This window comes from Neovison vison, chromosome 9, assembly GCF_020171115.1.
Source record: "Neovison vison isolate M4711 chromosome 9, ASM_NN_V1, whole genome shotgun sequence".
Taxonomy (NCBI): Eukaryota; Metazoa; Chordata; class Mammalia; order Carnivora; family Mustelidae; genus Neogale; species Neogale vison.
In genome coordinates, this window is record NC_058099.1 from 43,527,942 (window position 1) to 43,539,514 (window position 11,573).

Below are 11,573 nucleotides of genomic sequence, written 5' to 3' on the forward strand. Positions count from 1 at the left end.
TCCATTGCATTATAATCTAATCCCCCCCACTTGTGCTTGCTACTGAAAAAGTGGGGAGCAAGGCGAATCTAACCTTGGGTCCTTTATAGATCTTTCAGTCAGGCAAAATGTTACAGTAATGTATGGTGTGTATTACTGTAGAGGAAATGTGCATTGCATGCATATATTGGGTAAGCAAACCTGACCTTACGGTCAGGGAAGGCCATCTTGATAATATGCATTTAAGCTGACAGCTTGTAAATTATTAGCAATAAAACTGGCCAAAGGCCAGGAGGAGAAAGAGGGTGTTGCAAACAGAAAGAGAACCGCAGGTCAAGGCATAAAGGCAAGAAAGCCCATGGGAGTTGAGGAACTCATTGTTGAGTATGGCTGTCAGGGTGAAGGGGAAACTGAAAAGGAACATGGCCGGTGAGATAATATCAATAATAATAATAATAGTGAGCATTTATTAACTTTGTGCTAAGTGCCTTACATATATTTTCTTCACGATTATTATCACCATTTTATACAAGAGGAAATTGAGCCACAAAGAGGTTTAATAACTTGCCTGTAGCCACACAGCAGGGATGTGATTTTATCTGAAGGGCAGTAGGAAATCACTGAATGGTGTTACACAGGGGAGCCTCATGATCGGGTTCACATTTTAGAAAGATTGTCCAGCTGCAGTGGGTTCCCAACTCAAAATCCCACTCTGGTGGGAGGAAGCATGGACCTCCATCTCTGCCATTCTTATCAGCGTGACTCCATTGACTAAGGCAGTCAGCAGGAGGGACGACAATTGCTAAAGCACTGCAGAACAAGTTATTTTTAAAATACTTTCTTAGGGCGCCTGGGTGGCTCCGTTAAGTGTCTGCCTTCGGCTCCGGTCATGATCCCAGGGTCCTGGGACTGAGTCCCACATCAGGCTCCCTGCTCTGCAGCTTCTCCCTTTCCCACTCCCCCTGCTTGTGTTCCCTCTCTGGCTGTCTCTCTCTGTCAAATTAATAAATAAAATCTTAGAAAAAATACTTTAAAAAAAAATTCAGGCACCTGGGTGGCTCAGCTGATTAAGTGTCCGACTTTTGGTCTTGGCTCAGGTCTTGATCTTACTGTGTGAGATCAAGCCCTGCGCTGGGCTCCACACTGGGCATGGAGCCTACTTAAAAAAAAAAAAAAAATTAAAATACCTTCTAAAAAGATTAATAAACCTTATTATTTGTTTAGTTGAAAAAGTATGGAATGTTTCACGAATTTGCACAAGGGCCACGCTAATCTTCTCTGTATATTATTTCCAATTTTAGTATATGTGCTGCTGAAGAGAGCATAGAAAAGGTCATGTTTGGAAGGAGTAAGAATGGTATATGCAAGAAAAAACATATTGTGGGCCTCCAGAGCATTAAGATTTGGGTAATAGCTTTAATAACAATATAATATAATAAACAGTATTATATGCCCCAGTGAGCTCTTGTACCTAATTCAAATAATGGATATGAAATCACATCAATATTTTGAGCATTTCAATTTACTTTTGACCATAAAACAGACAATTTGGTGGGTAAATTAAAGATAGAACCAAAAATCTTTTATTTTTTTTTTTAAGTAGGCTCTACACCCAGTGTGGGGCTTGAACTCAGGACCCTGATAAAAAGTCACATGCTCTACTGACTGAGCCAGCCAGGTGCCCCAAATTCAAAAATCTTTCAAGCAGATGGCTTTAGGGGTCCGGAGTATTCCTCCCCCCTTGTTTACCAAGGTTGAATAAGAGTGATCACAATTTGCATTTCTCTTTGTCATGAATAGAAAGACATATAGACCAAGAGGGGAAAGAGCCCTTTCTAAGTGACAGTGACAGCTCTGACAGTTGTTCTCTGTGAGTTGTTTGGTGTCCATCAGAAGCCTCCGGAGACCTGGGCCTGACTGAAGAGGTCCCCAAGTCAAGATCCAGGGACTGTAATAAATATGAACACTCTTTAGTCTTTGTTGGGTCCTTTCTGTTTCAGCAGAATTCAAAGGAAGGATTGCGGGTAATTTTGACACTTCCCGCATTACGTCCTTTAACCTTCTCTATAGACGATCCCCAGAACCCCGACTCATTCTCTTTTTCCTTTCCTTTCTTACCTTTCTTCTTTCCCTTCCCTGCTGACTCCCCTTACAAGTCTTTTTCCTCTTTTAAAATAGCCTCTGCAGAAAATAACATGCTAGAAATGAGCTGACTGCCAATATGCATCAGAAGATTTATTGCAACCGAGAAAGGATGTTAGGAGACATCGCATATATTAATCTTTCCGTTTTGGTCTATAAAGACCCGAGTTTGGCTACTTTCACTTATATGCTTTTAAGGAGATAACGTTTGGTCGGAACAGGAGATCTGGGAGGTGATAGGCAGAGACTTACAGCCTAAGTGCCCCGGAACACAGGTGGGCTCAGCGGCTGTGGCTTCTCGCATTCAGGCATCACGGGCGGCAGAGGTTTTTGACGCCGCTCCTGACGCGGCTCCTTGCAAACCAACTGCCCAGCCCAGGGAAGTTGTCAGAAAAGATCTGTGCAGGTTTGGGGATGGGTTTTTTGAAGTTTTCCTGAAATAACCAATAATGAGTTGCAGGCTTTGATAGCTCTTTTTATAGATCTTGCAGCAGCTGGATCAAAATCTAATGAAGATGTTTGCATCTGACAATGGCAGGCCTGCACATTTCTATCCTATTTCTTGAGTGCGCAAATGCATTTCATTTGGGAACATGAAAGGCATATTTAGTGACAACTGATGGTTCTTTGTTTTTTAATTCCCAATAATGTCTTCAGTAAGTGCTTTTGTTAACATTTTTGCATTATACAATAGGTGACACAGGAAGATAATCGGTGTGCTGAAAGCAATTAAAGAGTTTATATCCAACTTGTTCTGCCTATTAAATGGATCCATTCGGCATAGAAGCACATTAACATCTTTACAGTGGAATGATTGTGGAAATAGGTTATTCACGGGGCCCGTGCGTCTTCCTCCTGCTGCAATAAGACGTATCTTCAAGATTGGAGAGAAGGAATGAGCCATTTTTCTCCCCTTGGAACTGTAAACAGAAGTAAAACTATTAATAGATGCTGTAGCTAATCCCAAGAAGCTGCAGCCGAGAGATTAAATAATGTCGTGAGGAGAGAAAGCCAGAAAGAAGGGAGGGGAGGGAGGGAGGAGGAGGAGGAGGGAGGCGCATTCCCTGATTACCATGCTGCATTCGACAAGGACAGACTGAAGGACTCTGGCTGATCGAGGTGTTGACAGTTGGTCTAACAGGGGAATCCTGTTTTCAGCAAAGTAAATATCGCTTTACCTATTGCTTGAGAGCTGTTCTCATGGGAAGATTTATGTTTTATTTTTAAAGTAGTAGTTAAGATGATTGGAGATAGGGTTTGGACGCCATGGAGATGCAGCTGAGCCTAAAGGGGCGAATGGAATTTGTGACCAAAAAGATGTGTTCTGTGTTTAAAAAACAAAACAAAACCCAGAGAAGTGTCCTTAGGGTCAGTTCACCTTTGGAGACTGGGACCCCATTTGTATTGCTGCATAGAATGGATTGTAACAATGGGGATTGGGATATAATTAAATCCTGTACCTGGCATGTTTGGAATGATTAAATGTCCCCAAGTTTTATTCCTACTTATACTCTTGGACTTCTGTTCATCTTCTCTTCGATATATGCATGCTGATGGAAAGGCATTGTGAGTCAGCAGCTCTGCTGAAGATCAGCACATCTCTTCCTATTTTCACATGAACCGTGAGCTTGGCATTACTGATAAAACTTATTACTATTCAGACTGTGGTCCGTGGACATCATGATCGTCACCATGACTTGGAAACTTACGAGACATGCAAATTCTCAGCCTCTACACCAGACCTAATATATCAGAATCTCCAAGGGAGGGCCCCTGGAACGGGTTTTAACCAAATAGCGATTGAGTTATATTTCCTTGAGCTTGACAAGCCCTACAGGTAATTGTTCAGCCCACTAACATTTGAGAAGCAATGTTTTCTTGTTGGGAAATCTGCAGCTCAGAGTGTTTGGCTGTTTTGCTAAGGTCACACACGCTCAGAGAAATGGAATCGAATTCTGATTTAGGATTCTTGTTGTGTCCCAAGCTGGGAGCTTTCACAGAATCACCAAAATACCTGGTTATCCCCTCCTGGGGTCAGGAACATACTTGGTCTCTGAGGATGGTCTTTCATTAGGCATCGTGACTAAGGATGCTTGGCACCTATGACTAGTTTGAGCTATTGTTTCTCTGCTAAAAGAGAAATTCTATTATCTCTACCAATGCAGTTAGCTTCTGAACTAGGCCCGACTGGCCACCCTTCTGGTGTTTAAGAGACAAGGGAAGCTCAGACAGTGACTGGAAGGGGGGGGCAAAGGATGGGCATGGGTACCCATCATTTTCACCTAGAGAAACATTATAGAGAGACCTGAGTGTTGAGCATCTCTCTACATTTTTATATCTATTCAGTTCTTTTTTGGGGGGGGTGGTGAGGAGAATAGCTCCTGGCATGTTCTAGGAATAATTCAAATTTATTTGTGATCGCAGATCACTAAATATCAGCAGCAAGTTGATCTAGATCAAGGAATTCATTGGGTGCATGAGAATATAGAGCAGCACATGGAGAAGGTGGCTTATTAACGTCCGCCCCACTGACGGTCCTTCTCCATGCTTGAATAAGCCTTAGCTTAGTCCACTGGTATTCAGGGTGTTGTGTCTCAGAAAGAACTGGACGCTCATTAGGATAAGACTGCCTTTCATGGTGTCATTTTGCTTTCTCATCACCCATTTTTGCCCTCTTTTTTGATAGCATTTGGAAGCCATGACCTAGAACTTGAAACATGGTATTCACTCAATAAAGGCAGGGTTTCAAAACAAAATTAATGCTGTTATTTGGCAGCTGATATTGTGATGCAAGGGTTTCAAGGAGGGGGAGTCTGTTCAAGGGAAGGAGCTCTGGCATTTTACAGGCTGGGGTTTTGACCGTGGGTCTGCCCCTTGGTAGTTTGAATGTCCTTGGGTCTTTACTTTTAACCACTCTGTATCAGTGTCCTTCTGTGAAATGGGGAATGTTTTTCTATGTCATAGAGTGATTACGTCGATTAAACATGGGGCAGCCACACAATTGGCTTGCCCAGGACCATCCAGGTTTACACTTGCTGCCTAGATGTAATTATTTACAACATTCCCTTTGACTCTGAAAGGGTCCTGATTCGGATGATAAACTATATAGTTACACTCATTAAATAAGATAATGTATGTAATGTGTCATGTCCCATCGGTATTCAGTAAATGAGAACCATCATTTGAAATACTGCCTCTGGAAGCCTGTTGTATCTTCCCACTAAACTAGACTTCATTTTCCTCCCTGGAGAATGAACGGCGATACACACTCAGGGCTGTGCCTAACTGTGCTGTGCTGGGTCTGTGCTTCCCTGTTCCCCTCCTTTAGTCTGTGCCACCGCTTAGGTCAGGAACAGCAACAGCCTGGGGCAAAACTCACTGGTCACTTCTGCAGAACCAAATGTTGCTGTCACCTCTGGGTCATTGGTACTGTGTTTTGGAGGTTTTAGAAGAAAACTTACGACATGACAGGCAGTATATTACAGTTAGGATTAATCCCTAACGCCAGGTGCTCTAAATCTTTTGAGCTCAAGGTGGGCAGTATTAGTCCCATCTTACAAATGAGGAGTCCCAGACTCAGAGAAGTGAAGAAGTTAAACTCCTTTTTTTTTTTTTTTGTCTCCTAAGCTCTTTCCACAATGATGCTCAAATGCTATTAATGAGGAGCAATTCTAACACCACATAAAACGATGAGTAATACCGATCAATTCAATATCATTCTTGGCTTCCTCTCATTGGCAGGTGGAATGGAAACACTCTGCTGCAAGGAGGGAGAACATTTCTAAAATCAACCTGCTACTTCTTTGATCTTAGTGTTTTCCCTCCATATGCCCATCATAGATATAGCTTTTCATAGATCATTGAACATCCCAGAATATTAATTGCTGCTATCCTGCTGCCTCTGCCAAACATCCCCACATTAAGATTATTAGAAAGCAGAAGGTCTGATTTGGGCTTGATGCGGGAGACACTAATGGATGAAACGAGAAGAAGAGGAGAAAGAGGAAGAAAGGCAGGGATGACTGTCAGACCACACTCCCCTTTCTATAAGCAGATGGAGACTTTTCGGAGAAACCCATTTTTTCCTACTTCCCTAACCATTTTAGGTTAATTCTGACCTGCTTTAGGTAGATAAAGATAAATGTGAATTTTAAATTATATTTAATCTTCATTAAAGTAATTATCTCTCTTAATGAAGAATTTGCTGGGTTGTGGTTGTGCAATGGAGTATAAAATCCTAAGTGAATAAAATCAATTTCATTTTCAGGCTGGCTTTTCTGTCCATTAATAAACAAGGCACAGAAAATAGATTTGCTCAGAATCATGCAAACGGCTCCTAGCTTACGCAGAGCCAATACCACTTACAAAAGCAGGAAAGTTGGCTCTCCATTTCTCGCCTTTCATTTTTCAACCTAAAGGAGAGCATCCACTCTAGGATAGGAAAGTTCCCTGAGTTTCCATATTGGGGCTGTTTACTGGGTTCAGCCGCGAGACCACTGTGGGTAATATCTCACACTCCAACGGCTGCTCTAATGGGATAGTGTTTGTGTGGTGCGCTGTGTTTCATCTAAGTGCTCTGGTTTATTAATCACATAAGTATGAATTAGACGCTGGCATGCTTATGTTTCCTAATGTATGAAAATTGCTTATTTATTTCCATGCTGTTACAATGGAAAGAAACAGACTGGTTCTAAATAGCAGTGTACTGTAGTGTGAAGCAATTAAGTGAGTTATGCATGCCCTTCAGGAAGAGGGTAATGGGGACTCGGTGCCAGCAACTCCTCACTGCTGCTGGTAAAAGGGAAAAGGACATGTCATGGAGGAACAGAGACTTGTCCATATTCCAAGGCAAGCCTCTGAGCTTAGGATTGTAGTGAAATCTTAAGATTTAGCTCCTCTGTACTTGTTGATCGGCTTAGTTGAAACTTCTAAAAAAAAACACAAAGAGCTAAGAAGAGCATTACCCATAGGAAGGTAAGAATTAAAGATGTTGCTGATGCTTTATCTTTATGCCTCTTTCTTTTAGGCACCACTCTTCTCCTAACACTTGGTAAGAGATGCACCCCCCAGCACCCCCCCCCCCAAAACCAGAGTGTCCACATACGACCGCCCCTGCTGGCTGAGGCAGCTGGAGGGCAGGGCAAAGAGCAACTCCACATGTCCTGTCGTGGAGTATGAATTTTCCGTATAGCGAGTGTGTGACTTATTTGTTACCGATTATTAATGAAATTACACGGTGCTTCTTATATGTCGGGTTGTTCCAAATACTTGATTATAAAATCTTCATAACATTCCTAGGACATAGTTACCCTAAGAATTCTCATTTTACATACGGGGGAAACTAAGGCGCAGAGACATTAAACAACCTGCCTACGGTTACTCAGCTGATAGGTGGCAGAGCTGGGATTTGAACCCCAGATAGCCTGGCTCTACAGTTCATGCTCTTAATTGCTGTGCCTCCTTGATTCTGTTATTTTTGTGTGGCCAAGGTCACATCACTGAACCCCTCAGAACTTTGGTCTCTTCGTCTATAAAATGGGGAGGTAACATTCACGGAGGTCCTACTTAGGTACCATGCTAGGCTCCTCCTAGATGCTATTTCGTTTGACCTTTACCATTACCTGAAAGGCAGGCAAATTCTCTTTGTTTTATATATGAGAAAACTGGATCAGAGATATTTCGTAGCTCCAAGGTCCCAAGGAGTGTATGGGATGGAGCAAAGTTTCGGACTCTGATTCACCTGTTCTAAAGCTTGCCTTTCTTTTATTATGTCCTGCTATAGGGGCTCTGAGGAGGTCATATAAGACAATGGTTGTGAAAGCACCTAACACTTCCTGGCGCATTAAACGCCCAGTAAAAGTTAGCTCTGCAAGTGCCTGGCAAATTGTCTAGAAATGTTTGTTATTATTGTCATTACCTTGTTTGGATGCTGGCAGAGGAAAGTGTTCTTAATGGGAGGATGTGCCTGTAGGAGGCTGAGCTATTAATAGGCAATAGTGGTGTTTACTGCACTTCCTTATGAGTCTGTAGTTCAGAAAGTCTGAAATAGAAAGAGCTGATCTAAATTGCTTGATCACAACATGATGGACCACATTCCTCCTGAATTATCTCCTAGAGATATGACTTCTGTGGTTATCAAGGAGCAGGATAGGTAAATTGCTTTTTGAAATCCTTGTTTTCAATCGAGAAGATAAACAGAACTATTTAAAGGACACTGCGACAGACATCATGTACTCACTACCCAAGATGAGGGCATTATAGGTAATACTTTTTTTTCAAATAATTAAAAAAAACAAGTAACCGCATAAAAATTCCCCTGTATTCCCCTTGTATTAGGAAATATTACCTTTCTCTTTTCATCCGTGTTCCCTTCTCTTCAACTGCCATCATGAATTTTGTGACTATCCAGTCCCTATCTTTTACTTTGTAATAAGATGTAGGCAACCACAAACAGTGGATGATATTGTTTTAAGTATTTTCATCAAAAGTAACGTACTTCAACTTGTTATTTTCATGATCCATCTCCCGTTAGTGAGACTTAACCATGCCAATACACACGTCTGGTTTATTCACTAGTTGCTCTATAATATTTCGTTTTCTGAACATACTGAACATTTTTAGTATCCATGTTTCTGGACATTTGAATTATTTATGATTTTAGTGACACAAAATTGAATGCTAGTTTTTAGCTAACATTAGAATTATGTAAATATTGCTTATAGTTGAGCCATTGAGTTTTCATTTTTTTTTTTTTCTCTCAGTGATATCATTGCTACTTTTCTTGGCCCTCTTCCTTTGATCTGTAGTGGACCTGCTGTTTTGCTGTCCCCTAGACACTCCCTCTGTGAGAATCTGGGAATCCCCCTCCCTTCTCTCCCACTGGCCTGTCTCAGTTCCATGTCTTCCTCTTCCTGTAACAGAGTCTCTTTCGTATGGGAAATGTCACTGTCATCTTTTTTAATATTTTCCCCTGCATTGCATGGCAGGAGCTTGAAACTCCATTTTCCAGAAAGCTTTTTCTCATAATTTTGGGTTAGACTCTACCAAAGAGAGTATTCTCAGGAAATTTTGAAAGGCAAAATAGAAGACATAATTCTCTGATGGCAGTTCCGTGCAGACTGTAGGTAGAAGTGGGAAGCTCTTGAGAATTACCCTGGGGTCTGCAAGCAACTGAGATGGAATTCAACACTTTCGCTGAACCCAGTTCCCAAGCATTTCTCTCAGTTATGTAATTTTCCTTTTAAAAAAGTTTTATTTATTTATTTTAGAGAAAGAGAAGCATGCATGTGAGAAAGCAGGGGTGGGAGCTGGAAGGGTAAAGACAGAGGGAGAGAGAGAATCTCAAGCAGACTCCCCACTGAGTGGGGACCCACCCCCTGCAGTGGGGCTCAATCTTACGACCCTGAGATCATATCCAGAGCCAAAATCAAAAGTCAGAAGCTTAGCCGACTGAGCCACTGGGCACCCCATCCATTGGTTGTGTAGTTTTCTAATTCCCTTTATTAAAACCTTTCTTTTTTTTTATTTTTAAGATTTTATTTATTTGTCAGAGAGAGAGAGAGCACAAGCAGGCAGAGTGGCAGGCAGAGGAGGCAGAGAGAAAAGCAAGCTCTCCACTGAGCAAGGAGGCCAATGTGGGACTTGATCCCAGGTCCCTGGGATCATGACCTGAGCCAAAGGCAGACGCTTAACAGACTGAGCCACCCAGGCGTCCCTATGAAAGCATTTCTACTTGGAATATCTACAGTGATCTTTGACTGACTACCATATTTTGTTTGAATACATCCTCCAGTGGCTAACCTCATCACTGAATCAGAAATATTTTTACTTTGGAATGTGTAAGGTATCCATATACTGTCTTTAAGATTTCATTTTGTTATTGTTAACAAGCCTGAGCCTCATATTCTGATTCTTGATTTTTTACATGTGAAATTGAGCCTCTGCACTCCCGCAGAAGCTTACAAAGTTTCTCATAATCTCTGATTTCTGTAATACTGAGGAGTTGTGTTTTCTTTTTTAAAGATTTTTTTTTTTTAATTTGACAGAGAGATCACAAGTAGGCAGAGAGGCATAGAGGAGGAAGCAGGCTCCCTGCCGAGCAGAGAGCCCAATGTGGGACTCGATTCCAGGACCTTGAGATCACGACCGGAGTTGAAGGCAGAGGCTTAACCCACTGAGCCACCCAGGCACCCTAGGAGTTGTGTTTTCATGTGAGCCTTTCAAGCATTGTGTGAGATAAATCAGTGGTCTTACTCTGTTTGGAAACTTCCTTCAGTGTTGGGACTCTTTCCATTTTCGTTTTCTTTTTGATAACTTTCTTCCTTCCCTTGCTTTTGCTCTTTCTGTCACTTCTGTTAACCAGATGTTTATGATCCTGGCTTGATCCCTATACTTATTCACTTTTCTCCTATAAAAAGTAATTTTTTCTTTCTTTTTTAATTTTTGAGAGTTATATTTTATCTTAAAATGTTTATTTGATTTAAAAAATCAATAATTGGGAATATACAACACAATATTTTTGTATTGATGGGATACTTAGCAATTTTATAGAACAATTTCTAGTAGTTTCTATGAAGTTTCTTGGATTTTTTTTATATATATAGTTTTTTTTTTGTTTGTTTGTTTTTTTGCCTGCAAATAATGACTCTGTTTTCTCTTTTTCTGCCCTCAATTTTTATCTTTTCTTCCTTTTTTTTATTGTTTAGGAATTTTAATTCATGTTGACTACTGATTGTAAACAAACATCCTTGCTTATCTTACTGTTTGTGGGATAAGGTATATATTCTCATCATTTAATATGTGGTTACTCTTTGTTCTGTTTGATTGAGACCACTTGTAAATTTAAGGATATTTCATTTCAGGCCTAACTTATTATTTATGTCAGCAGTTTTTTTTTTTTTCCATTTACTGTAATGATTAGTTTTCCTTCTTTGTGTTCATGTTGTGATTCTTGTTTTTCCATTTTTTTGGAATTGATTTTTTGGAATAAAGATGACCTATCCTGAGATACTATTTTAGGCCTATTGGCTTTTTGTTAAAAGATATTTTTTACTTATACTTCGTTCTTTGTGATTTTTAAAAATCGGGTTTTAAAATATTTTAATTTATATAATCTATATTTTTATTGAAAATTATCAAGTTTTTAATTTTCTTTTCTTTTTTTTTTTAAAGATTTTATTTTTTTATTTGACAGAGAGAGGTCACAAGCAGGCAGAGAGGCAGGCAGAGAGAGAGGAGGAAGCAGGCTCCCTGCTGAGCAGAGAGCCCGATGGGGGACTCGATCCCAGGACCCTGAGATCATGACCTGAGCCGAAGGAAGTGGCTCAACCCACTGAGCCACCCAGGCGCCCCAAGTTTTTAATTTTCTTGATCGAAAGTTTTTGTAGTAATACTGTTATTAAATATCTTTTAAAAATTATTAAATAATTTATGACCCCCTTTTTCTTTAAGAT

At 40.6% G+C, this 11,573-nt stretch overlaps 1 pseudogene; it reads right to left on the reverse strand.

The window, feature by feature from the left end:
- Positions 1–1,207: 1,207 nt before the first annotated feature.
- On the reverse strand, positions 1,208–1,304 carry LOC122917898 (annotated as a pseudogene).
- Positions 1,305–11,573: the final 10,269 nt, after the last annotated feature.